The sequence below is a fragment of the Pyxicephalus adspersus genome, chromosome 9 (genome assembly GCF_032062135.1).
Source record: "Pyxicephalus adspersus chromosome 9, UCB_Pads_2.0, whole genome shotgun sequence".
Classification (NCBI taxonomy): Eukaryota; Metazoa; Chordata; class Amphibia; order Anura; family Pyxicephalidae; genus Pyxicephalus; species Pyxicephalus adspersus.
Genome location: NC_092866.1, coordinates 32,237,046 through 32,264,935, shown reverse-complemented (window position 1 = coordinate 32,264,935; position 27,890 = coordinate 32,237,046).

The window sequence follows — 27,890 nt, the reverse complement described above, 5'->3', positions numbered from 1 at the left end:
TATTATATAAAGATTTCTTTGTATTGGACTCAATACAGCTTTTTTGTATTGAGCTCAATACAAAGTTATTTGAATTTCCCGCCCCGCCTCCCGCCTGCACCGACGCTTGCAGCGACGTCACCGGGAAACCCCAGAGATCGTACTCGCACACGCCGGGAGAAGACTGAAGAGGACAGACATATCCGGAGGAGCTGCGAGGACAGGGTAAGTATTTTTTTCAGTTGTAATCCAATTGTCATACAATGTTGTATGACAATCGGACTGCAATATCAAGCTTGTTTACATTTTTAGCCACCTTGACTTTAGTTCGGGGTAAACGATCATAGCAAGTTCGCTTACCCCGAACCAAGGTCGGGTTAACCACCAAGGTGGTTGAAGCCCATGGTTGAATTCCCCATGCATTCCCATGGGCTAATCTACACCAGGACGTTTCCTTCAGGCACGTTTTTGAGCGTTATCCTAAACGTTGCTTGCAACATTGAAAAACCTAAAATGCTGGATAGACACGGGAAAACGGTTCCATTTAACTCAATAGAGGCTTTTTCAAGCGTTTTAAGCTTTTATAAAAGCTTCCATTGAAAACAATGGGGGCTTTTATAAACATTTTTAGCAGGACTTTGTAATCTGGAAGCCCCTCTTAATAAGGAGACTCCCAGATCTCCACCGCCCCACCCTGGGGATAGAGTACAGGGGTACATAAAACCCCTTACTCAATCCCTGAAAGGGTTAAAATATAAGTTAAAAGTAGGACAAGGCTTTAATGTTAAATTATTTTATTAATGTGTGTGTGTTTGTGTAATTCAACTTTTTTTTTTTACAGGTTATCCCAATGACAGGATGATTTCCAGGGTTGCAATGAGCACAGCCCTGGAAATCCTCCTGGCAGTAAGGGATTACAGGGCACTAGGGGTTAAATGAGGACAAGCCTCTCCATTCACCCCTAGTGCTCTGTGATTGGCTGAGGATTTCCTATTTCTCAGCCATTCAGTACTATACATGAATGGGGAGACTTGTGCCCATTCATCTCTAGTGCTCTCTGATTGGCTGAGAAATAGGAAATCCTGATGACAGCTCAAGCATCATCAGGATTTCCCTTTCCTCAGCCAATCAGGGAGCAGTCAGCAGAGCTTTACTATGCTGACAGCTCTGCTCCCCTGATCACTCCCGCAGCCCTGGAGGAGCTGTGACATATATTACATATACAGAACACATGTCACAGCTCCTCTAGGGCTGCGGGAGTGATCGGGGAGCAGAATTGTCAGCATAGTAAAGCTCCGCTGACTGCTCCGCTCCCTGCGGAAAGGGAAATCCTGATGATGCCTTTGCTGTCATCAGGCTTTCCCTTTCCTCAGGGAGAAGAGCAATCAGCGGAGCGTTACTATGCTGACAGCTCTGCTCCCCTGATCGCTAACGCAGCCCTAGAGGAGCTGTGACATGTGTTCTGTATATGTAATACATGTCACAGCTCCTCTTAGGGCTGAGGGGAGCAGAGCTGTCTGCATAGTAAAGCTCCGCTGACTGCTCTGCTCCCTGATTGGCTGAGGAAAGGTAAATCCTGATGATGCTTGAGCTGTCATCAGGGTTTCCTATTTCTCAGCCAATCACAGAGCAGTAGAGGTGATGAATGGAGATACGTATCTCCATTCAACCTCTATTGCCCTGGTATTGCCTGCGGTTACAGCTAATTGAAGGCACCTGCTTCCAATTAGCTGTAACCGCAATGTTTCCATGGTCCGGGAATCCCACAATGAAATTATGATTCATAATGTCATTGTTGGATAACCTGTAAAAAATAAAAAAAAAACAAGTTAAAATAAAAACACATACAAATTAAATTAATTTAAGATTTTTTTTTTTAAACTTTTTTTTTCCCGAATTTTTGCTGTCGAATCCTGTGTTTTTCGGGTCGGGTCCATCCGAATTCGAACAGCCATATTCGGTCGAATATAAGGACAACCCGAATTCGAGCATCAATGCTAGTAATGACCACAAGCTGCAGCTGAGACAAGAGGTGTGGTCATTACCAACAACAACACTGAAACCAGTGAAAACAAAGAGACTGTCAGATTAACCTCACGTGCAGCTTGTCTCACAAATCTTTTAACCTGAGTCACGGGCAGGACCGTGACACTTATCTGATATGCAAACAAAGACAAAGGCTCATGATATATGGTGTCTTATTGTAAATCTTTGAATTTTCTTTTTTCTTCCATCAGAGTATGTTGGATTCCTGTTTAAAAGTGGTTCCCAGTGGTGTTTGTCCTAGATTAATTGGTGCTCTAATAGTTGTTGTGCAAACCCTTGGCCATGTTTGCGAGCAAACTACTGCACTGCCTATAAATGTATCATTTCTAAATGCAGTCCACCAAAGTTCTGATAACCAAGCCACTATTGGCAGTCTCATAATTGTGTGATTAAACTTTCTCAATGTCAAATCCCCATAATCAATGCATGTCCTGTTTAAAAGTTCCTCTGGTGGTACTGGATTGGCAATATATGGTTTGGACAAGGTTTCATGCTGTCTGTTGGCCATATCATCATGGATGTCTGACAGATTTCTGAAACCTAACCTTGATAAAACAGAACTTATCATCTTCTTCCCCTCAAATTTCAAATCTCTTCCTGACATTTTCCTGACGGTTAACATTTACTTCACTTTCATCTGCACAACATCTCCAAAATCTGCCAATACCTGTCCCCAGAGAACACCAAACTACTTGTACATGCTCTTATTTCTTGTCTGGACTACTGCAACATCCTCCTCCATGGTATTCCACTAACCCAACTATCTCCTGTACAACCTATGACATAGCTCAAAAAAAATTTTTTTTCACTTGCCAAGGATTTTCCAGTATATTTAGTGTATTTCAGGTCTGCTAAATCCAGAAATGACATCAGTTTCATTGAATTGGCTCTAGTTCTTGTGTTACAGGATTCAGAATAGACGGTTTCACCAACAACAAAGTTAACACAGAATATTATTATCAATCTTTATTTACACCAATGTTTTGCATTTTATATATTAAATGTAGCTTCATTTCCATTGAAACTTTCATTTGCCTTCTTTTTATTCATACATTTTCTTTTTTTTACAGAAATATGAGTTCTTCAAGAAGAAGTTGTTTAAATAATCCTAATGTATTCTCCTACTTGTAGTGAATATTCTCAGCAAAAACAGAAAACAAACATTACAGAATTTGTGAAACAAGCATATCTTGTTATTAAAGCAAGCATATTTTGTTATTAAACTGGGGGAACAAGAAGTATTGGGCTCCCCATATGGTATGCAAAACCTGTGTAGAGTATCAACATCAGTGGAAAAATGGAAAACTGAAAAGTTTGAAATTTGGTGTACCAATAGTATGGCGAGAGCCAAAAAATCATCTTAATGATTGGTATTTTTGTGCTCTGAATGTAAAAGGTTTTAGTCGTTACAAAAAAAACAAGTGGGAGTACCCTGATTTGGAATCAGCAAGACGACCTGTTCCGCGTGGTGTTGATGTTCCTATACCAGTGTTCAGTACACTCTCCGATTCCTGTATCCAACATGGAGGATATTCAGGGTTTGGAGTGTAATCCAGGAGTTAGCAGTGGAAGTGAATATGAAGGAGGTGTTTAATTAAAGCAGCAGTTTTCCCAAGAAGAGCTCAATGATTTAATATGTGACCTAAGTCTGTCAAAACAAGCATCTGAACATTTAGCATCCAGAGTAAAAGAAAAGAACTGTCTGAGACAGGAAGTTAAAATAACGGTTTATAGGACAAGAGAGGTGACACATGACACATCAGTGAAAATGAAGACTTCGTGTACTGTTGTAACATCCTTGGACTACTAGCCCATATGGGAGTACCAGAGTACCGAGCAGAAGAATGGCGGCTTTTCATAGACAGTTCCATCTATTTTACTGCATAATGGCAACTGCTATGCATCAATTCCAATTGGTCACTCAACAAAACTTAAAAAAAGAATATGAAAATATCAAAAAAATCTTACAAAAGCTTTGCTTTCATGAACACCAATGGTCCAAATGTGTTGACCTAAAAATGGTGAACTTCCTACTTGGACATTAAAGTGGATACACAAAGTACCCATGTTTCATCTGCTTGTGGGATGGTAGAGCAAAGCAGGATCACTGGAAAAAATGACATGGCCTCCAAAGGAAAACATGAAAAAAGGTGCAGCGAAGATCATTACCGAGCCAATGGTTAACAAAGAAAAACTCATTCTCCCTCCACTACACATAAAGTTGGGATTCATGAAGCTCTGAACAAAGACGGTGATTGTTTCAAATACATTTGTAGATTCTTCCCTGGATTGAGTACTGAAAAATTAAAAGCAGGCATCTTTGATGGACCCCAGGTTCAGAAACTGATAAATTATTCAAATTTCACAAGTTACATGACCCATACTGAAGCTTCTGCCTGACACAGCTATGTCATGGTTGTCAAGGACTTCTTGGGTAACTATAAAGCACAAAATTATGAAGAACTGGTACAAAACTTGCTCTTGAACGTTAAAAATTTGAGCACCACTATGAGCATAAAGGTACACTATCTTTATAGTTATTTGCATAAATTTCCAAAAAACCTTGTCGATTTCAGTGAGGAACAAGGGAAGAGGTTCCATCAAGATAAAAAGGTGATGGAAGAAAGGTATCAGGGCAGATGGGATAGACACATAATGGAAGACTTCTGCTGGAGCCTTCAATGTGATTGTCCTGATAATCAGCATAAAAGGAAATCAAACAAACTGAGTTTTTCAATATCATTTCATTTGATAAAACCAATATCATTTTTGGCAAGAAAATGTTTGTTGACCAGTGTTATGAATGCTGCAGCCAGACTCATCCATCCTTCGCGCCGCTTTTCTTCTGCTGCATCCCTGTGTAGTTCGCATAATTGGCTTCCATTTCACGTGAGAATCAAATTCAAGCTCCTGTGCTTTGCCTTCAAATACCTACACAGCTCTTGTCAAACCTACCTTTCTGACCTGGTAGAAAAATATTTAGCCACTCTCTTTGCTCCTCCAATGACCTACTAATGACTTCCTCATTTATAAGCTCCTCACATGCACGACTGCAAGACGTTTCTAGAGCCACCAGACTCTCTGGTATAATCTTCCTTGTTTTCTTTTCTGCTTTCTGATACCTTCTGCTCATTTAAAGGAGCACTCAAAACCCAATTTTTAAAACGTGCCTACCCGTCTTCTTCTGTCTTTTAAAACCCTCACTACTTCCCATCACTCCACATCTCCCCTCCTATTGTGTGAGACTTCTCCCACCTCCTAGATTGTAAGCTCTTCTGGGCAGGGTCCTCTTCTCCTCCTGTGTCATTGTCTGTAACTATCTGTCATTTGCCAAGCCTATTTAATGTACAGTGCTGTGTATAATGTTGGCACTATGAAACTCCTATTTATTAATAGTAATATTAATAATAATAGCGTAGTTCTAGAAGACAATGGACTATGAGTACATATGCAGCAGTCTGTCTTATTCCTCAGCTGGACATAACGGTTATGCATATACAATAGTTTATTTTTAAGGGGGTCTTGTATTAGACATTGAAAATCAGAATCCACTCTAGGGATACCAGGAAAAGCCACCACATTCTTCTACTCCAAGAATGTAACTAGTCTGTGGGAAGGAAAATAAACAGGGTTAACATCACCATCTCTGAGTATCAGGTAAGTATTACCCTGTCCTCTAGCAATTACTTCACCTTGCTTTTTACTTTCCCTTCCCCTATCTGCTACACTGGGTATTATCCATACTTTCCTTTTTGTATACAGAGCTAAAAAAAAGTGTTTAGTAATCTTCCTTTTCTTCATCTCTGGTTACCAACCCAGAGACATCCTCTAAGGGGCCTTCATGCTCAGATCTGATCTTTTTGCTATTTATATATTTTTAAAAATGTTGGGGTTTGCCTTACTTTCCTTTGCAATCTGTCTATCATTTTGAAGTTTTTCACATTTTATAACCTTTTTACATCTTTTGGTATATTCTTTATAGTTTTCAAACAAATAAGGTGATCCTTCATTTTTATATTTTTGGAATGCCCTTTTCTTGTTCTTTATGGCTTTTTTTTAACGTCAGCTGTGAGCCACATAGGTTTTAATTTTAGCCTCTTAAACCTATTACCCATTGGAATATATATTTCATTATGTATGTTTGGAACAGACTTGAAATATTCCCACTTCTGTTCTGTGATCTTTGTGGACAATATTTTCTCCCAGTCCAAGTTACAGAGAACTGAATTTTTAACAGAAAATTTGCTCTCTTAAAATTAAATGTTTTTATATGCATATTTGTTATAAGCTCTGTCTTGTTAGAAAGAACTAGATTCAGCAGAGTATCATTTCTAGTTGGGGCTTCTATAAACTTATAAAAATTATAAAATTATCTTGTAATAAATATTTATTTTTGTATTAAATGTATTTTTTTTATCTGTGCTACTAGTTAAATCTCTATGTCTTCCTTAGCACTGGGGGGCCTATAGCAGACTCCAAAAATTAATTGCGTATTGTGCATCCCCACATTCAACTCCACCGTAATGCCTCAACCTCAGCGCTTGCTCCATCAACAATTTCTTCTTTCACATTCACTTTCTGATCACTTCTCACATACAGACAGACACCACCACCTTTTTTTGACTCCCTCTTTACAAAAGAGAGTATAACCTGGAATATTGACAGCCCAGTCATGTGAATAACAGAACCAGGATTCAGCAAAACCAACAAAGTTATAATGCTCTTCATTCATTAACCCCCCTAGCGGCAATCCCGAGTGTGGATTTCCCTAGCAAAAAGCGGTAATCCCGAGTCACACTCAGGGTAACTTTAGAAACCCCCCTTACCTTTGCCCCGCGCTCCAGCGGCAATCTAATGGTCCCGCTGTGATGCCCGGGGGCTGGTCTGTAGGGGGGGGTGTGGCCGGGCTGGGAATTTAAAAGCAGATTGGCGAGTAATCTGCTTTTAAATACCTCCCGGGTCCCGGCCACGCTGCTGCTCGCCTCAGCAGTGAGATGCGAAGCACAATGCAGGACTTCTGCATTGTGCTTCACATCTAACTGCAGATGCGAGCAGCAATAGTAAATTCTGGTGGTGATGCCAGCTGGCACCACCCCCGGAATTTGCTATTGCTGTTTGCATCTCCTGGAAGATGCGACTTCCCCACTCGCATCACCCGGGAGGATGTGACATCCTCTGGGTGATGCAAATGGTGATGTATTCGGGTGGCCGGGCGTGAAATTTAAAAGCAGATTACAATGTAATCTGCTTTTAAATGGGTTTTACAGTAAAAAAAACAATAAACAACATACAACATAAATAAAAGTAAATTTTTAATTTTATATTTTATTTTAAATTACATTGTTGTTTTCTATTATTTCATTCTTTTTTTTAAATATTATTTATAATTATGTATTATATTATAATTTATGATTATAATATAATAAATAAATATAATTATCATACCCAGGGAGTTATTCTTAAGAATTACGGGCACACAATATAAACAAAAATTTCTATGCAAAAAAAGTAGGATCACTTTTTGCATAAAAAAATGACAGAATTAGAATGCTAGGGGGGTTAAGGCTTCCAACTTGTTTGCCAGTCTTCTAGCATTGGTGAACAGGCTCTTTAAACCATTGCTGCTTTTACCAGCACTGTGCCAAATCCTTTTGTTTTTCAGTACAAATAGTACTGCACAATCCAATGTTTGTGTGTAACATGGGAGTCTCCTTATATTTGTCCATAAACCTTCCCCCAACTATTCCCATTCCACTCTCCACTATTGGCTGAACCCTCTCTGACCCTTCTGCCACCTTATTTACCTGTCCCACCCCCCTCTGTCCTAGTTTAAATATCCCTCCACCATTCTACTAGATCTTTCCCCTAGCACAGCGGACACCCTTCCATTTAGGTGCAAGCAATCTCTGGCATATAGGTTGTACTCCAATGAAAAGTCAGCCCAGTGCTTTAAGAACCCAAAAACTTCCATATTACACCAGAACCTAAGCCATGCGCTTCGCTTTCTAAGCTCCCCTGCCTTTCCTGTGTTGCGCATGGCACAGGCAATATTTTAGAGAAACCTGATTCTTTAAACTGATTTTTAGGAATCCTCCATATTCCATTTATCCTGTCATTGGTTCCAACATGGACTAAGACAGCTGGGTCATACCCAGCCCCTCTCAGTAATTTGTTCACTCGGTCCACCACATGCTGAACCCTGGCACCAGGGAGAGCAAACTGTTCGGTTGAAGGGATCAGTCATCCTGATCAAAGAATCCCCTATGAAAACAAATTGCCCCTGATTCATCAAGCAGAATCGGATGATCGCTCACGCATTCGTATTCGCGAAATCTAATCGCCTTAATTGGCAGATTCGCGCCCCCTATTGCTCATTATTATCAAGGCAGGAATCTGGCTGGCAGTGAGGAGGCGAGTGTACGCGCACACTCGAGTCTGGACCGCGGTAAACCGCGATCGCTGGCCGCGCGTACTTTCGTGCTTCCAGCGAGCGCGGATTTTATTGATGAATCAGGGGCATTCTCTATGCCTTCCTGCATTGCCTTCCCCACCCCTACTAGATGGGCTGATCTCCCCGCTGTTGGGGGTAGCAGTAACATCTAGATTTGCCACCACTAGGTCTGCCACCTGCACATCTTCACATAACTTTGCAAATTTATTTGGGTGCTCAAACTCAGGGCTGGCTTTACTTTTCTGGGTACCCCTACCACTCCCCCTAACTACAGTAACCCTGCTCCCTACATTTTTATCCTGATTAACCTTTCTACCCTCCACATCTATACCATTAACTAAATACTCAGTGACCGGGAGACCCCTCACAAGGTGATCCAGTAATTTCAGCTCTCCAATGCGAGATACCGGAAGGGCAACTTGCTCACATCTGTCACAGCGGTATTCACCTAGGAGCTGTTGCTCCATTTGTGCATACATATGGCAGACTGTGCACTGAACAAAACCTTCCACCTTGCTACCACCCATTTTCACAGTTACAATGTTTATTGTTTTCAAGGAGTTAGAGAAGTTTACTTATAGTTTGTCAAACAATATTCTTGAAAAACGTCTTTGGTCAAGTCATTGTCCCAGTCACACCAATGTCAGAAAATGGGGTGATTTGCAATGTAGTCATTGCATCTGAGTATGCTTGTTGGGACACTGCATTATTGTTGTAACAATTCACAACTTCCCACCTGCAATGAATCCCCATTCTTTTTCTTCATGGGCATTAATTTCTATTTTGTTATCCTGTACCTGAGTTCTTCCTTTAACAGTGATAACTAATTCTGGAATTATTTTATCTTGTCTCTGACCTAACATGCGCTGGAATGGTGTACTACCTCCTACCACCCGTTGAGTTAACAAAAACACAGCTTGTAACACAACAGTTTTTATATCTTTCAATGAGCCCAGATGCTTGTGGATAATAGGATGTACAATTGTTCAAATTTCCCAAATAACCCCAATATTTTTGGCCCATCCTTGGTCTTACAATCAGTGAAATGGGATCTGTTGTCAGATTGGACTTCTATAGGCAGACCATAATACTGTTGCAGCAAATTCAGTAATTTTAAAGTGGTATTTTGATCAGCTAATTTGGTAGGACATACAGTTAGTAATACACTGAAAGTGTCAACTGCTGTTGCACAGTATTTTAATCCATTTCTGCCAACAGGTCCGATATAGTCCACTTGCCCAATTTGGCCAGATGATTGTCCACAATAAATTTGCTCAGGTTCCCCAGGCAAAGTTTTACAATGATTTACTTTCTGGCATATAGGGCACTTGGCACCAAAATCTGGAGCTTGAGTATGTGTGAGGGGAGTTCCTTTCTTGCTAGCCCATTCCCAGGTGCCTTTAGCATCCCTATGTCCTGATTGTCCATGGGCCCACTGTCCCAATCTAGTAAGTTTATTTGATGAAATACTAGCAAGTTGGTTTAACTCTTTGTTTTTATTGCCAGAGTGGGCATTAACGTGACCCACTTTAATCACTCTGGCACAGATCCCCGCAGGACTAGGGGATCTGTGCCCTCTTCAGTGTCACCCACCTTGCACTCCCCTGCTGCTAGCTCTTCTCAAGGATCACCTCCTCAGCTCACTTTCTGGTCCAGGTCATGTGACTCCCAGTCAGTTGCTCCATTACCTCAGAGGACTAGAGTGTTCCGCAGATATGCTCCCCCTGCTGGTGGAGGTGTGAACACCACCAACCTCTTCTCTCCAGCACCCCCTCTGGTGGTAGGATAGGATGCAAGCAGGTCACATGGCTTCCATCCATCACCTGACCTTCACTTTAAAATTATGTGACTGGCAACAGGAAGTTGCCTGAACAAGGAGTTCCTTTGGCTCTGCACCCAGGTTGTGTCTCCTGTTCCTGATTGTATATTGACCTTGGCTTGACCTTGACTATTCCTGATTGCTGCCTGCCCTGACCTTTGGCTTGTCTGACTACTCTTTGTCTCTCGTTCTGTGTTGTCACAAATATAATTTGTGACAATTTATGTAAATATTGATGGGTTGAATTTGAAGTGTACAAAGAGAGATAACACAAAGACTTGAAATATTATACTATTTAATAAGACAGATAGACAAAACAATGCAATAATGCAATAACAATTAATAAGCTGTAACAAAAGATACTTAGCTGCGGAAGAAAACTGAATTCGCCCAAGGAATCTGCTGGAAATCAATAACTTGGCAGATGATCAAAAAACATGTTGCATCCAGTTAGTTCTGGTCAAGACTAGTTAATTAGGCATATCACTGTGTTTTTAACTACCCAGGAACTAAGACAATGGCCAGTGTTTGATCAGTACTATTCAATGATCATCCCCTAAACCAGTATTTTACTGATAAGGATATCAGTTAAAGGATTTACTGCATTCCTTTAGGATGACCTCATATATGGTATACATATACCAGTATATACTGGTAAAGCATTATTGTTGGTGAGACATAATTGATATTAAATAAAATTGTGTTAACCCAACACTCCACTCCCTGGCTCACCAACATCATAATAAAACACCATCAGTACGCAAAGGCAGAACTTCCACTATTGAATCAGTACATAAATCAGTTATGAAAACAGAAAAACAAACCAACACATAAATAATTAGCATACCAAATTACTATATACCATAAACATGTAAAATAGCTTCACTCTAACCCCCAACCCTTGAGAATCAAATGACAGGATTTAACCAGGATTAGCAATTTGGCCATTTTAGATTTCAGTCACTCTTTTCTTCCATCGGAGTATATTTGATTCCTGTTTTTGTATAATATAATGTTCCCAAAGTCAGGTTCCCATAAACAATCCTGTTTAAAAGTTCCCCTGGTAGTATTAGAATGACAATATATGACATAGTTCTAGATGACAATGGACCATCCAGCAGTCCGTCTTTTTCATCAGCTGGGAATAACGGTGATGCATTTACAATAATTTGTTTTCAAGAGTGTCCTGTAAAAGACGTTGATAATCAGAATCCACTCCAGGTCATAGTGATACCAATTAGAGCCACCAAGATTGGAACTAGTCTGTGGGAGGAAAATAAACAGGGTTAACATCAACATCTCTGATTTTTTCATTAGTATGAGCTTTTACTAGCAAATACTTAATCTTTCTTCTTATTTTCCCTTCCCCTATCTGCTATACTGGACATTATCCATATCCATGCAAATAATCACATAACATTAATAAAAAATGTCTTGGGTCAAGTCACTGTCACATCAGTCAGGCAATGGGTCATAGTCCCATCATTTTTTATGTATGCCTGATAAAATACAGTATGCCAGTTCATACAAACTCACAGTTTTTCTCCCACAATGGACCCCCAAAATGTCTATCTTGTCCTGTAACTTTTTAACAATAAAAACTAATTTAGAAAATACTTTGTTGTCCCTGACCTAACATGGGAAGGAATGGTGTACTACCCCCATCACCCACTGATTTAACAAAAATGAGGCTTGTGACACAACCCAAACCCAATCTTTCTATGTATTTGTGGGGGTCAGCTCTTTTTTTGTTTGAGCAGGCCATTATAACTTTCATTAAATCCAGATGAACTTGCGGCATCTTCAATCTTCATGTCCACTGCATGTAATTCAGCATATCAGCTAAACCCTCCCTTACAATCTGATAAAACATTGTCTCTGTGGAGGGTTGAAAAGCAGTAGTAGTCCACATTTGTCCATAGCTCAACCATCAGTGTATCACACAATTATTTATTAATCAGCTTTCAAATACTCCCAATCCGAAGCCTCTTGGCAAAGTTTCCTATCATTCATAATCACAGGTGCTTCCAGTTCAACAGGTGCAGTCACCAGTCCCGCTAACTGTTGATTCAAAATAACTGATTCCTGAGCAGAAATACCACCACTTTAACTGAACTCTGTCCGTATTACCACTGGTTGTTGTTTGGTACTTAATTTTGAGCTGTTCTAGATAGGAAATTGATGGAAGCTTTTCTAGGTCTTTAGCAACCAATCCATGACAAATGTTTGGGCTTTGTGGGTAACCTTGTAATAATCCAATTGTGGCATGTTGTCTTCCATCCCAGGTAAACACAAATTGAAAGAAAATGTTTGATAAATCACGACCATATGCCACTCCCCCACTGTCTGAGCAACAGTCTCTACAAGTGTCACTATATCCAATTCAGCAGCAGCCAATAGATGGACCATTTTTAAAAAAAACTTTTGATAGTCAGTGGTCATTTTGTTGTATCCATCAAGTAAAAACAGGAGCAACAAAAGGACTGACTGATGGTCTGAATGCCCAGTGTTCTCCCCAGCCCCTTTTAGCCGGGTGCACCACCCGGCCCTTTTCAGTAAGCACCCGGCTGTTTTTGGGTAGTTACTGATGAGTTGGGTTACAATACAGGGGCTGCCACCCGCCCAAAATTTCTTCCCACCCAGCTTAAAATAATTTCTGGGCTGAGCACTGATGCCCCTGCTTCCAACAGGGCCTGGATAGGCTCTGTAATTTTATTATGTACCCCGATATTGCTTCAAATAAACTGGGTGCTTCAGGGGTGGAATGTACACTGCCGTCCATTTAGCATGACCCCTCACAATGAGTTTGACTGCAAACACAGAGAAACAACAGACTGAAGTGCTAAACACATACAACCCTGTCATTGTATGGATAGTCTGGCCCTGTAAGATATCCATTTCCGTTATGTTGTTTGGCAATTCAGATGTAAATATGTTGGCATTAAAGACAGGACCATTGCCTATTTGAGCAAGTGAACCTTAAAAGCCCATGAATTCTGTCTTCCAAACCTTCAACTGTCACCCATGTAGTGTCTGTCCCCAAACCTCAGGTTCTCACCAGTCAAGCAGAGGATTTATCTTCTAGTCAAAGATATATAAACTGTGGTACCCCCACCCTTTTTCTCTCTTGGAGGGTGTATGTGTTGTAACTAGAGATGAGCGATAAGAAGCTGACGAAGAGGAATTCAACCTGAATTTCAGGAAAAATTTGATTCTCAACGAATGTGAATTTTCTTGCGATTCGTGGTAACGAATCACAATTTTTCCTAAAATGGCAGCTACACATGTAAGGACATGGGACAGGGAACTCTGGGAAGGCTGGATGACCCATAATGCCATGCATGCAGCCAATCAGCAGCCAGCCAGCCCTGTGATGTCACAGCCCTATAAATAGCCTCAGTCATCTTAGATTAGGACATTTTACAGCGTTCTGAGTGCAGGAAGAGACGTCTGCATAGCAAAAACCTTATTGTGGGAAAAAAACTGAAAAAGGATTTACAAGTGCAGGGAAAGGATGGGGAGGAATCATTTCAAAGCATCTTAGTGCAGGGAGAGACGTCAGAAGGAGCTAGGGACACTGCTAGAAAAGTGATTTACAAGTGCAGGGAAAGATTATTTGGGGATCAACATAGCCATTATACAGCTCTGTCATTACAGGAATTTGTTCTTGTTATTGGAGTGCAAGTGCTATGTTGAAAAGCCTTTAGTGGCTTATATCTGTAGAAAAAGAAAAATATATACACATTTCACTTCTGCAGTTATATGTGGTGAAAGCGTTTAGTGGCCTATTTCAGTACAAAAAGAAAAATATATAAAAGAAAAATAAATTAATCGCTTTAGGGGTGTTTTATTTTGCTTTTAATTTATTTAGTTCAGCTAAAAGTATGTCAGACAGAGAAGTGCCAGGCCATGCACAGAGGAGTGGCAGAGGCCTAAATGTTTCTGGCGCAGGCAGAGTAAGGGGGCGTGTCAGCAGGAGTCGCAGCGAGAGGCCTGAGCTCCTGGTGTCATCTAGCGGTCGTGTCTTGACCAGCAACCCAGCGGTTCTTGATTGGTTAACTTGGTCATCCACCTTATCCCAAGTGACATCAGAAACCCCCAGCCAACAGTCGGTGGGTTCGTCAGACACAACCTTTAGTTGGCATGGCCCGGGAGCAGGCCCTGTGCCCTCACCTGTCCTCAACCTGCCTCTGTCCTTTGCTGTTCCCTCAGCCACAGAAGTATTGTATGCTGTGGGCTCAGCTCCATTATTCAGCGAGGACGAGCTAGTAGAGGACAGTCAGCAGCTACTGCCCAGCCAAGATCTGGAGGAGACATCCGCCGCTTCCTCCGCTAGGCAGGCAAGTATTGATAAGGAGAGTGGCGTGAGAGGTGGTGTTGCGAGTGGTCAGGCTCCTGACCCAGAGACCGTTGAGGAGGACATCAGTGACGTGCAGACACTACTCGATGATGATGAAGCCAATCGCACTTGGGAGCCGGGTAAAAAAGGGGCTTCATCATCATTAGAAGAAGAGGGTGGCAGCTTGCCCGTGAGGCAGCCGCTGAGCTAGCAAGGTGGTAGCATGGCTGGGAATCAGCAGGGTGGCAGCAGTGGGAGGTCGGGAGCCAAACATGCCCGGGGTAGACCACCTGCTTCGCAGCAGCCTACCTGCCCGGGAAGTAGGGGTGAAGGGGTTCACTGAGGCAGCAGCGGTAGCAGTCAGTCAGTGCGGAGTGTTGGGACGAAAATCAACTACTCAGCGGTGTGGCAGTTTTTTGTTAAGCCGCCGGAGAAGGATAACATGGCCAAATGTAGAATATGTGGGCAGAAGGTGAAGCGTGGCTAGGGTGCCAATGTTGGCACCATGGCCCTGCGTCAACATATGCAGCGTCAGCATAAAGTGGCCTGGGAGAACCGTGGCTCCGATGTGGTGGTCCAGCCTGCCGCAGCAACTGCTGCATCACCCAGTGGCACGTACCGACTTTCAGGCAGTCAAGGCTCCACCACCTCAGCCAAAGGGAGCTGTATGTCATTTCCATCTTCTGCTAGTCCAGATGCTCCTGCTCCTCCTACTCCTCGTCAGTCATTCCGTCAGCAATCGATCACTGAAGTGATTGCCAAGAGACAACAGTATGCGTGCACTCATCCAACAGATCAGAAGCTGAATGTACTGCTGTCCAAGTTGCTGGTGCTGCAGTCCCTCCTCTGCACCTTTCAGAGAACTGATGGCTTTTGCCAAGCCGAGGTGGAGAGTCCCAAGCCGTCATTTCTTTGCGAAAAAGGCAGTACCAGCCCTGCACAAACATGTAGAACGGAAGGTGGGCCAGTCCTTGAGCCTGGCTGTGTTTGCCAAAGTGCACGGCAGCGCCGACATGTGGAGTTTTAACTACAGCCTCCACTGCAGGGACAATTCACAGTGCCCCTCCAGCATACCACATGTGCAGGGCATGGCAGTGTCACGCTGTTCTGCACCTGGTTTGCCTGGGCGAACGGAGTCACACTGCTCCGTGTGATTCATCAAGAAATTGAATCCTGGCTTTCTCCGCGACAACTCAAAATCGGAACCATGGGGACCGACAACGGAAAGAACATGGTGTCGGCGCTGCATCAAGGAAGGCTGAGCCATGTGCCCTGCATGGCACACGTCTTCAATCTGGTTGTCAAGTGGTTCCTGAAGTCTTCCACCCGTCTGCAAGACATCATAAAAATGGCCAGGAAACTTTGCATGCACTTCAGCCCACACTGGGCATCCCCCAACATAGGCTGATATGCAACTTTTCCACCCATTGGAATTCCACCCTCCATATGTTGGACTGACTATATGAACAGAGAAAGGCCATCAACAAATTCTTGATGATCCAAGCGGATAGGAGTACTCCCATATGTAACTTCGATGTCAGCCAGTGGCAGCTTGTGCGTGACACCTGCCATTTGCTCAGGCCCTTTGAGGAGGCCACGTTATTTGTCAGTCGCCAGCACTACAGGATGAACAATGTCATTCCACTGCTTCATGTCCTGGAACAGATGCTGGTAAATCTGGCTGGTCAGGGGACTGGAGACCTGTTGCCTGGATCTCAGGGCCACATGAGCCCCTGTGGGGGCTGAACTGGAGGAGGAGGAGGACATTGGAGCACAGGCAATGTATAGGGAAATGGGTGGTTTTTCTACTCAAGTGACAGGAGAGGAGGAGCAGGAGCAGCCAGAGAAGCAATAGAGAGATGAGGAAGACGAGGCAGAGGACCCGGATACACCGTGGCAGTATGCAGTGGAGATGGAGGCAGGGAGTCCCTCCGATTCACTTGCACAAATGGCCCGCTGCATGCACACTTGCTTGCTTAGTGACAGTCAAATTGTCACCATTCGGCAGAGAAAAGACTTCTGGCTCTTCACCTTGTTGGACCTTCGCTACCGGTCCAAAATGGGGGCCTTTTTTACACCCGCTGAGAGGGATCGCTGCGCCATTGTCCATCCTCTCGCATTCAGGTTCCACTGCCATGGCTGCTGGGGAGGGGAGTGGTGGCAGGAGCAGTACCAGCTCTATCAGCAGCAGCCTGAGTCTAGAGTCGCCGATGAGCAGCTTTCTTCACCTGCATAGTGAAGAAACTACTGACCAGCAGCTAGACATAGAGCTTGGAGTGCACCCTGCCAGCCGTCATTGAAGATCCACTGGACTACTGGGCAGCTAAACTGGATTTGTGGACGCAACTGGCCGAGTTGTCCCTGGAAAAGCTGTCCTGCCCAACCAGTAGTGTGGCATCAGAGTGCGTGTTTAGTGCTGTGGGGGCCATAGTTACCCCAAGAAGAACTCACCTGTCCACCCAAAATGTGGAGAGACTGACCTTTGTCAAGTTTGAATCAGACGTGGATTAGCCAGGATTTCCACCCACCAATGCCTGATGCATCTGATTAGATGATCCATGCCGCCTGACCCAAACCTTGACAAAAGGGACCGGTTTCTTCTGGCTACCTGCCTCAGCTACTACTCTGATGCTGCCACCTGCCTGATGCCACACATCAGATGCCAAGTGCTCCTTCTTTCACCCACCTTCGTCAGCGGGTACTGGTATTGTCACCCACCGCCCCACTCTGTCACCGGGTCACTTTGTGGTCTCCTGATGCTGCTGCTGCAGCCATCTCCACACTATGTCACCTTGCCACTCTGTGGTCTCCTGATGCTGCTGCGGCCATCTCCACACTATGTCACCTTGCCACTCTGTGGTCTCCTGATGCTGCTGCTGCCATCTTCACACTATGTCACCTTGCCACTCTGTGGTATCCTCCTGATGCTGCTGCCGCCACCTCCAGACTCTGTCATTGTGCCACTCTGTGGCCTCCTCCTGATGCTGGTGCTGCCGCCACCTCCAGATTCTGTCATTGTGCCACTCTGTAGCCTCCTGATGATGTCGCCAACTCTGTCATTGTGCCACTCTGTCATTGTGCCACTCTGTAGCCTCCTGATTCTGCTGTCACCAACTCTGGACTCTGTCATTGTGCCACTCTGTGGTCTCCGCCTGATGCTGCTGCTGCCGCCACCTCCACACCCTGTCATTGTGCCACTCTGTTGCCTTCTGATGCTGTCACCACCTCCAGACTCTGTCATTGTGCCACTCTGTAGCCTCCTGAAGCTGTCGCCGACTCCATACTCTGTCATTGTGCCACTCTGTGGTCCCCACCTGATGCTGCTGCTGCCACCACCTCCACACTATGTCATTGTGCCACTCTGTGGCCTCCTGATGCTGCCGCTGCCACCACCTCCACACTATGTCATTGTGCCACTCTGTGGCCTCCTGATGCTGCCACCCCCTCCACACTATGTCATTGTGCCACTCTGTGGCCTCCTGATGCTGTTGCCACCTCCAGACTCTGTCATTGTTCCACTCTGTACCCTCCTGATGCTGCCGTCACCTCCACACTATGTCATTGTGCCACTCTGTGGCCTCCTGATGCTGCTGCCACCTCCACACTATGTCATTGTGCCCCTCTGTGGCCTCCGCCTGATGCTGCTGCTGCCGCCACCTCCAAACTCTGTTATTGTGCCATTCTGTGGCCTCCTGATGCTGCCGCCACCTCCACATTATGTCATTGTGCCACTCTGAGGCCTCCTGATGCTGCCACCACCTCCACACTATGTCATTGTGCTACTCTGTGGCCTCCTGATGCTGTCGCCACCTCCAGACTCTGTCATTGTGCCACTCTGTGGCCTACTCATTCTGCCCCCACCTCCGGACTCTGTCATTGTGCCACTCTGCAGCCTCTTGATGCTGTCACCAACTCCAGACTCTGTCATTGTTCCACTCTGTACCCTCCTGATGCTGCCGTCACCTCCACACTATGTCATTGTGCCACTCTGTGGCCTCCGCCTGATGCTGCTGGTGCCGCCACCTCCACACTCTGTTATTGTGCCATTCTGTGGCCTCCTGATGCTGCCGCCACCTCCACACTATGTCATTGTGTCATTGTATAGCCTCTTGATGCTGTCACCAACTCCAGACTCTGTCATTGTGCCACTCTGTGGTTTCCGCCTGATGCTGCTGCTGGCGCCACCTCCACACTATGTCATTGTGCCACTCTGTGGCCTCCTGATGCTGTCGCCACCTCCAGACTCTGCCATTGTGCCGCTCTGTGGTCTACTCATGCTGCCGCCACCTCCAGACTCTGTTCATGTGCCACTCTGTGGCCTACTCACTCTGCTGCCACCTCCACACTCTGTCATTGTGCCACTCTGTAGCCTCCTGATGCTGCCGCCACCTCCAGACTCTGTCATTGTGTCACTCTGTGGCTTCCTCATGCTGCTGCCGACTCCACACTCGGTCGTTGTGCCACTCTGTAGCCTCCTGATTCTGCTGCCACCTCTACACTCTGTCATTGTCCCATTCTGTGGCCTCCTGATGCTGCTGCCACCTACACACTATGTCATTGTGCCACTCTGTAGCCTCCTGATGCTGCCACCACCTCCAGACTCTGTCATTGGGCCACTCTGTGGTCTCTTCATGCTGCTTCTACCTCACCACTATGTCATTGTGCCACTCTGTGGACTTCTCAAGCTGTTCTTTCACCCTCCCCGCTCCATGACTGGGCCACTATTTTGCCTGTTTGGCCTGGATGACATCACTATTTATTTGACCCTTCTTCTGATCTGTCAGAAGGAAGGAAAAAAGAGACACACAACTGATCCTGTCTGTGTAGCACCTGTAAGGCCTGTATGGTCCCATCAGAATTGGCTTATGATTTGGTAGCCAAAAGCAGGAGTGCGTACAAAACGCAGAAGACATGCAAATATTCCATTCATCTCTGTTTTGGATCCACTCCTGTTTTTTTTGGCATTAGCAATACTGATAGATTATTGAGCAAATGCTGACCGGGTGAAGGCACATGCTCCACAGACAGGATCGGTTTTTTGTGGGTTATTGTTCTGATGGATCAGAGGAAGGGCAAAATAATCAGTGACGTCAACACAAACTTACTGCTGACACCCTCTCCCCCCTGGGGGGGGGGGGGGGGCTCTACTTGTATAAGCGGTTAATAGAATAGGTTCCGTAGACATCTATGTGGAATCAGCTGACGAGGGTGTAAAAGGAGTGCGCTTCTTCTTGACGCTAACATGGACCTATAAGGCTCCTAAGAGTTCATACTTGAGTTATTTGGTCAGTTTTGGCCCCGTGACTGCCCAAATAAGTGAAGTGTGCAGTGATTCTAATAGCGACGCCTCTCATCTGCATGTCATACTGACTCACAGTATTATTTTACTACCACAGCAGACTCCCTATGCGTGTTAATGCAAAGCACAGTGTTCTTCACCACTCTCAAGGCTCTCTGCAGGCTAGAAATAGACGTTTTTTAAGGTGATTCGCCATGAATATATTGGGATGGAAGCAAATCTTTTCAAAAAATTCGGCGAACCGGCCAAACGGAATTTTTGAGAAATACGCTCATCTCTAGTTGTAACATAATCAAATAAAGCTGTTTGTGCCTCCCCATATGGGTTGTTTCTTTTCTGGGGAGGTGTAGAAGAAGGGGTTATTTTTTCGACATTACTAGACGACACCTTCTTTAGTCTGGCTGGCTGTAACTTCCCTCTATCCTTCAGTTGTTTCCAGCGCTTGCACAGATCAGTATTAGGGATCCCATCAATATCTGCTTTGGGAACACCACTGTTAAGCAGATCAAGAAACAACTGTTTTCTGGTCATTTTAAACTTCTTTATGAAATCTCCCTTTTATGTCCTTTGTATTGGTCTTTGCTTATGTCCTGGTCCTGGTCCTTCTTCAATCTCCTCTAATTGACCCAATAATGCTGCTGCTTCATGCACATTCCCTTCCATCCAAAGCACTTAATACTGTGAATAATGCAGGACGTAAATGTTGTGACGCTGTCTTAAGGATTTCCTGTTTCATTAAAGAAGTAGTTAGTGACATGTCTGGCCCCACCCAGGTGGTAGATACCCCATAACGTCCATCTATAGGAAGGGGATTACTAACCAATCCTATAATACACTCAGCCTCTCGTAACCTCTTAACCCTCTCACTAATTATATGCCAAAAAGATACATTCATCAATTCTGTTGGAGTCTCATACTTGGGCCACAGAGTTTCTAATCAAATGCAATAAACTGAAAGGGCGATCAGTATTGCGTGCCCTGTGCATTTGAAGGCAAACTCTGCGGTCCAAGGATACACTTCCCAGTCCAATTGCTTTAGTACTGGACAGCATCACACTGTCTCCACCCTGATCCCAAATTCGCAATAACCAAGTCAAAATGCTTTCTCTTAGTATCTGTCTGTATTTCTGTTCTAGCTCAGTCAGCTCCCCTGCAGTATGTGGTGGTCTCATGTCTGTATCTTCACTAGTTCCACTCATTCCACCAAATCTCTCTCTTACTTCAGGTCTCAGTTTAGTTGTCACTATTGGTCTCACAAATTCCTCTGTCTCTTTAATCTCAATTTCTTCCTCTGACTCAGAAGACCATGACCAATGTGCAACCTCCTCCCATTTTCCTATTGAAATCAATGCTCTAACAGGCAACTTAGCCACTCTCTTGTAGGAGGCCGTTTCTCACGACACAGCATTCACTTCCCAGCATTACCTACATACTTTGAAAACTGTGAAACAACTTCCTCTCTCTGTGTATCAGTATCACCCAAACACATTCTCAATAGAGATAATTGCTCTGTACCAGCCTGCAGCTCAGATTCCAATATCTCTCTTTTCTCTGTCTCAGTTTGGAGTGCCTGAAAACAACAAAAACAAAAAAAGCCATCCCACCTGTGCAGTGGCCTTCTGCTCATTTTTTTCATACCGGGACAGATCTAATTTCCTCACCGACTGACAGTTATGTGCCAATCGGGTCAGTAAAACATATTTATTACACTCGCAAGCAATTGGATTCCACTGTCCAAATGTGGATACCTAATAATGTGGACTCGCATTCTGATCATCTTGCAACTTTCTTTTACCCCAGCTAAACAACTTATGCATCTTATTCTGATTGCACTATGACTTACAATACAAAAAACAAAATAATAAATCAGCACAAAGAATCAAAATTCTGCCACTATCAATCTTATCATCAATATCTTCAATTTGCACACATCTAACCCCCCTTCTGGTACCAAGTATTATGTCATGGATATAATTTGCGATATATATAAAGAGAGAAAAGAAAAGACAATCTTTTTGGCAGTATAGTGCGAAAACAATAATGGTTTATTAACATATACTTTAGCCTTAGATACAACATAGACTTTCTATGCTACAGATCTAGGTTATACAGCATAGTGCCTAATTTTCATATTACAGTTACAATCCACCTGATAAAAATATTAGTCGTAGTCATAAAGAGCAACTTGTGATTATGGGTCTCAAGTCCAGTCATGTTTTGCCAGCAAGGCTTCCTCAGGGGGTTATTAAGATCACAAAATTGGAGAAACAATGAAAATAGCTGAAAAATGCAAGAAAATAAAATAATATAAATATAAATAGGGCGTCAGAATTCATTGAAACACTTCTTGCAAAACAAGTGTCAATTTGATAGAAAAGAAGTAATATATCCAACAAGAATACATGACTACTTACTACTTACATGACTACTTACACAGTGCAATCACTGCGCTTTAAAATCAAGGGGAATCAGGGGAATATCTATGCCAGAGTACCCTCAAGGATCATACTAAAGGTTAAGGGAATAATAAGAAAAGTCAAGTACCGGTATACACGAGAAATGAAAAAGATTTTAGAAGTAGATTAATGTAATATATGACAATATACTTACCTAAGAGACTGTGGGCGAATAAGAATTTTCAGCAGTATTAGTTACTTGAATAAATCTGAGTATTGATTGGTATAATGGTGTGGGTGGAAGATAGCTGAGAAGGTATAAGATAGATAAAAAATACATAGCTGATGTAGGATAAGATAGGTCCCAAATGTTAATGCATTATTGTTCTTATTACCAAAAGGGGTGTACTTACTTTCTCGATAAGAGACACATTGAAATTATGTTGAAAACACTTGATAGGATGATACTGAAGGGTATGAAGGAAGTAGATAAGTTTCAGTGGCTATTTAAGTCCATGAGTTGAAATTCAGCAATTAATTGGTAATTAGATATACTTTGATAGTTTTATAAAGATGTTAAAAGAGTGGAGTGTTAGGCTGGAATGGCAGTTGCAAATTTGTTCAGGGAAATGAAAAACCCTGTTGATTATAATTATATGACTAGAAGGTTATTCAAAGGGTTTATACAGATAATCAATTAAAAATAAAGAAAGGCCATGGGCCTGATTTTTCAATTAAATGCGCGTACGTATGTGCTGGTTGGCAAGCTTGATTGCTGCAAGTCAGGCCCGAGTTCTAGTGAACTCGCTTGCTGGTTTTCTGCAAAAATGAGCAAAGATCTGCAATACACCAATTAAGGCGATTCATTTTCAGCTGTGCGGTTCAGAAGGAGATGGTAAACTCAATGGTGAGGTGATAGCAATTGATTGGCGCACACCTGCGCCCTGTTCTGTGCGCATCTCCAGTCCATTTTACAGGTCAGTTTAAATCTTTAATGCTACTTTTTTATGTTACATTCTACTCATTCACAAACTTGCTTCATTTATAGTTACATTTGGTGCACTTGTTGTGTATGTCAAAATACATTTAAATGTATATAAATACATATGTATTTCATTTAAAATACATATGCATTTTCATTATATATATACACACACACACAAATGTATCCAGCCTAGCGATGCCAGTGGAACCTCTGATTCTCTTACCCGAAAAATTTTCAGGGAACAGACAGGACTTCCCCAACTTCCAGGACTCCTGTCTTCTGTACTTCCAAATTCGCCCTATTGCCTCGGGGACAACATGCCAATGTATTGGAGTGGTCATCTCCCTCCTCAAAGGTGAGCCCCAAAGATGGGCATTCAATTTGCCTCCAGATGATCCTGCATTCTGTTCTGTCAAAGACTTCTTTGCTGTTATGGGGGTGATTTATGATGACCCGGACCTGACCCGAACAGCAGAGATAAACTTGGAATACCTAGGTCAGGGGAGACGTGTTCAGGGGAGACATGGAAGAATATGCAGCAGAATTTCAGCGCTGGGTCACCAGTACCGGTTGGGGAGACACAGTTCTCCTCCATCGCTTCTGTCAGGGACTTAGCGATCAAGTCAAAGACCTGCTACTGGGTCTCCCTTCTCCGTCAACCCTGGATTTGCGATACAGCAATCCATCTGTGTCGACCGGAGGATCCGGAAACGCCGTCTAGAAAAAGTGTTCCGTAGAACCAAGAGTCGTTCACCTCCTCAGTTGAAACCTATACCTCTGATGAATACTTCCAGTGCCACGCCACCTGGAAAGTTTCCATCTTTTATGCCTGACCTGGGGGAACCCATGGAGATTGGTTCATCCAAACTAGCCCCCGCGAAACGCAATCGGCGTTTGCAAGGTGGACTCTGTCTTTACTGGGGCGATCCCGGTCACAGGGCAAGGACCTGCTCTCACAAAGGACTTGAAAGGTTCCAGTGTATCAGGGGTGCAGAAGGGAGCCTCTCAGACCCGTTGGCCTGGTCTCCACAACGTATCCTGATTGCGGCTACCAAATCCTGGGCTGGGAAGTCCCGCCAAGTCATGGCCTTGCTTGACTCCGGAAGTAGACCAAGATGTTGCCTCTGAACTGGGAATACCTGTTGCCCCTCTTGAGCCTGAATTGTCCTTAGCCACCATCGATGGCACCCCCTTTAAAAAGGGTCTTACACCCTCTATTACCCCAGAAGTGCACTTAACAGTGGGGGCCTCCCATAAGGAAGTGATCTCCCTTATTGTGATCAGGATGGTAAAACCCCCCCTGATTTTAGGCCTCCCTTGGTTGAAATCCCATAACCCTATTATTAATTGGGAGTCAGGTCAGATCATTCAGTGGGGGACCAAATGTCAGGCTGGATGCCTTACTCCAGTAATGCCAGTACGGGCCCCCTGAGGTGTTACAAAAATTGCCCGAGCCTTACTAGGAGTTTGCTGATGTCTTATGCCCCCAGTCAGCTGACAAACTCCCACCTCATCATTCCTATGATTGCCCCATTGAGTTGCTCCCGGGTACCCTGCCCCCTAGGGGTCATTTGTTCAATTTCAACGGGTCAGAGATAAAGGCCCAGAAGGAATACATCCAAGAAAACTTAGAGAAGGGCTTCATCCGTCCATCCTCTTCCCCTGCGGGTGCTGACTTCTTTTTGGTGGAGAAGAAGGATGGCGGGTTAAGACCCGGCATTGATTACAGGGGCCAAAACAAGATTACTGTGAAGAATTGGTACCCTCTGCCCCTTATGGATGACCTTTTCTCTCAGGTCAATGGGGCCTGATTCTTCACTAAGCTAGATTTTCAAGGTTGCCTACAACCTTATCCGCATTAGGAAGGGTGATGAATGGAAGACTGCCTTTAACACCAGGGATGGGCATTTCGAATACCTAGTAATGCATTTTGGTCTGTGTAGTGCCCTGGCAGTCTTCCAGGAATTTGTAAATGATGTGTTCCGAGAATTTCTGGGAACATTTGTGATTGTGTATCTTGATGATATTTTAATTTATTCATCTGATCTTCTCCTCCACAGAGCACAAGTACGCCAGGTCCACCAGAAGCTCAGAGAAAACTGCCTCTTTGCAAAATTGGAGAAGTGCGCCTTCGAGGTACGTGAGGTTGCTTTCTTAGGGTATATTCTGTCGGATCACGGGTTGGCCATGGATCCAACCAAGGTCCCAGCAGTTCTGGAATTGCCGCAACCCACTGACCTCAAGGGCCTTCAGCGCTTTTTAGGTTTTGCAAATTTTTAGGAAGTTCATACAAAACTTCTAGTCCATTGTCCACTCTCTGACGAACCTCACTAGGAAAGGGGCAGACTTCTCAAGGTGGACTCCGGAAGCTTGCGAAGCCTTCAAAGCACTAAAAAGGGCTTTCTGCAGTGCACCCATGATGGTGCATCCAGTACCCGCTCTCCCAATTATTATTGAAGTGGATGGTTTTGAGACTGGTGTGGGAGCAGTCCTCTCCCAGTTTTCTGGAGAACCGGAGAGATTGCACCCGTGTGCATTCTTCTCCCATAAGTTCTCTGCAGCTGAGAGCAATTATGATGTGGGCAACCGGGAGCTTCTGGCAGTAAAATGGGCTTTTGAGGAATGGAGGCATTGGCTGGAAAGGGCAGAACATCCCATAACGGTCTATACTGACCAAAGAAACCTGGAGTACATTGAAGGGGCTAAATGTCTCAACTCCCGGCAAGCCCGTTGGGCCCTGTTTTTAACGAGGTTCAATTTCCAAATTACCTACAAGCCAGGTTAAAAAAACGTGAAGGCTGATGCCTTGTCCTACTGTTTCCCAGAGGCAGGTTCCCTTCCGGATCTGTGCCCTAGCCCCATTTTGTCCCCCCAATGTTTGGTGTCAGCCATACAGACCCCACTGTTATTAGAGAATCTGATGAAACTCCTAATCCCCCACCAGACCGACTTCCCCCCTGCAAAACCTGAAGGTATGTTCCCCTCCATCTTCGCCTGAAGGTTATCCAACAGCTACACGATTCTAAGACAGGAATTAAGAAATCCCTAGATTTAGTAAAAAGACACATTTGGTGGCCTCAGATGTCAGTGGATGTCGAATCCTATGTTCGTGCATGCCCAGTTTTTGCTTGGATTAAGTCCTCCTGTGCCGCTCTCTGCTCTGCACTCTGCTTCCTCTGTCCATTCCTGCTGCTCCATGAACCCACATATCCATGGACTTCAGCACGGTCCTTCTGGCGTTCTTAGGGTTTACGGTGATCTGGGTAGTGGTAGATCGCTTCAGTAAGCAAGCCCATTTCATACCGCTACCCAAGTTGCCCTCAGCCAAGGAATTGGCTGATTTATTTGTGTTTCGCCTGCATGGGGCTCCAGAGAACATTGTTTCAGACCGTGGGGTTCAGTTTGTGGGCATCAAGCTCTCCTTCTCGTCAGGGTTCCACCCCGAGAGGAATGGCCAGACCGAATGGACCAACTAGTCGTTGAAACAATATCTCCGGAGCTTTGTATCTGGTTGCCAGGAGAGATGGGCTGACTATCTCCCCTTTGTGTAGGTGGCATATAACAACGCAGAGCACTCCTCCACCAGGATCTCCCCGTTTATGTGTGTCGGGGGTCGGAGTCCCAAAGCGTCCTGTCTGTCAGGACCACCCTCTGATCTTCCTGTCCTTGTCCTGTCCGATCTGTTTGGAACCAGGTCAAAAGTAATCTTGGAGAGGCAGTAGCCTAGCAGAAGAGGTTTGCAGATCGCCATAGATCTGGGGATCACAGCCGCAGAGGGAGACACCACTGCAGCAGGCAGTGTGGCCGTGGCTGCTGCCCTGCTCACAACGTCACAACGTCTCTCTCCCTTCAGGCGGAGGGATCCGTTTTAGCCGAACTACTGTTCGGCCAGGCGGCATCCCCAGCATCCCTATAAACATGAACAGAGAAAGTCTTGTTCTCAGCACTCCTGTGGATGTGCAAAGTAGGGCACACCCCAGGGGTGCTGTGGGAAGAGGTGCGCGCGCTACCACGCGTGCCTCTTGTACCCCCCCCCGGGGGCGAGCCACTCGGCTGCCTCATCGCGGGGCGGGACATAGTTAGTTTAAATTCCCTGAGGCCAATCGGCATCAGGGGATTCAGTTCTCCTCCAATCAAATGGCGCCAGGTGGCGCAAGGTCATTGGGCACTCATTTAAGGGGACCCTGTCCTGAATGCCATTGCTAGCTAAAAGCCTCTGTGTGTACAGTGTGCTTGGGTGCGTTCTCTGTGTTGGTTCATATTAACCTGTTGTATCATTACTAATAGCAACACGGTCTGATACCTGATTCTGCCTGAACTCCACCTGCCCTGACCTTGGATTGTTTGTGACTACTCTTGCCTGCTGCCTGCCCTGACCTCAGATTGTTCCTGACCTGTCTTTGCCTTACCCTTCTGTACCACGCTTATCGGACTGATCATCTGTGATTAACCCTTGTCTTGTTTTATGACGACAAATAAAGCTTGACGAAAGGATTCTTGGAGTTGGCTGTGGTTTGTGTGCCCAGGCGCACTACAATATATATGTGTATATATATATATATATATATATATATAT